The 1,484-nt window shown below is 47.1% G+C and overlaps 1 protein-coding gene across 1 annotated transcript in view; it reads left to right on the forward strand.

Moving 5' to 3' along the window:
* The window catches only part of FAM180A (family with sequence similarity 180, member A), a 20,632-nt gene that overhangs the window by 15,069 nt on the left and 4,079 nt on the right, over positions 1-1,484 (forward strand). The window lies entirely within an intron of this gene.

Below are 1,484 nucleotides of genomic sequence, written 5' to 3' on the forward strand. Positions count from 1 at the left end.
TTTTTTCTTTTTTTTTTTGAGATGGAGTCTCACTCTGTCGCCAGGCTGGAATGCAGTGTGGCACAATCTCGGTTCACTGCAAGCTCTGCCTCCTGGGTTCAAGCAATTCTCTTGCCTCAGCCTCCCAAGTAGCTGGGCTTACAGGCACACACCACCATGTCCAGCTAATTTTTGTATTTTTAGTAGAGATGGGGTTTCACCATGTTGATCAGGATGGTCTCAAACTCCTGGTCTCATGTGATCTGCCCGCCTTGGCCTCCCAAAGTGCTGGGATTATAGGGCCACCGCGCCCAGCCTGCCTTCTTTAACTGCGTACACTGAACATAATTTGATCTTTTCTCGGTGGCTCAAGGGCACTATTATCAACTAGCAGAGCTGCCATGTATGATAAAGCAAAATATGCCTGTACAACTTCAAGGGGTGCCAACACCTTATAGTCTTGATTTTTACCGTTATTTCCCCTGTTTTCTGGTAGATCACAATCAAGTGTCTTAAAGAAGCTGTACCTTTTTCTAACAGCTGCCGATCATTTCTGCACAGTGCCTGCTCCCCAGAGGGGCTGTGGAGGTGACCAGGGCTATTTGCTCCTAGCCTGACGTGGTCATGGAGAACTGCAATTTATAATGATCTTTCCTATACCCTCTGATGTTCTGTCTTCTCCCTCACTTGACCCCAGCCAGTGCCTAATTCTTGCTATCCTGCGTACCTCTAGTAGCCATTCATCTTCCTCCAGTTACCACTTCTACATGCAACCACTGGGGAACAGCATTGTCAAGTCACTGACTTTATACTAAATGCATTCCTAAATCAGCCAGCCTTGGCTGGGTGTGGTAGCTCATGTTTGTAATCCCAGCACTTTGGGAGGCCGAGGCAGGCAGACCACTTGAGGTCAGGAGTTCAAGACTAGCCTGGCCAACATGGTGAAATTCTGTCTCTACTAAAAACGCAACAATTAGCCGGGCATGGTGGCACGCACCTGTAATCCCAGCTACTTGGGAGGCTAAGGCAGGAGAATCACTTGAACCCAGGAGGTAGAGGTTGCAGTGAGTCAAGATTGTGCCACTGCACTCCAGCCTGGGTGACAGCGCAAGACTCCATCTCAAACAAACAAACAAAAAAATCAGCCAGCCCTTGGGGAAAGCTCTGAGCTTGACCCCACAATGATGCCCTAGATCCAAGGGTCAGGGTCTTGTGCAGCTCTCTTCCTTTATTTTGTCACCTGTGTTCACATTCTTGGCAGCTATATTTTGGATGCGCCTGAGGTAGCCAGAAGCCTGATCTTCTGATTTAAAAGGGCATAAACCAGCACTTCATAGTGGTAACATGCTAAGATGTGCGCTGTGCTATCAGGGAACAGTGTTTTCAGGGAACTCACTCATCGACTTTGGAGCTTTTTGTTTGCTCATCATTTCTGCTTTGCTTTATTTTGCTTTGGTTTAATATAAATTCCCTAAGGCATGTGTATCCCTAGGCATATAGATTTT

The sequence above is a fragment of the Mandrillus leucophaeus genome, unplaced genomic scaffold, assembly GCF_000951045.1.
Source record: "Mandrillus leucophaeus isolate KB7577 unplaced genomic scaffold, Mleu.le_1.0 Scaffold619, whole genome shotgun sequence".
Taxonomy (NCBI): domain Eukaryota; kingdom Metazoa; phylum Chordata; class Mammalia; order Primates; family Cercopithecidae; genus Mandrillus; species Mandrillus leucophaeus.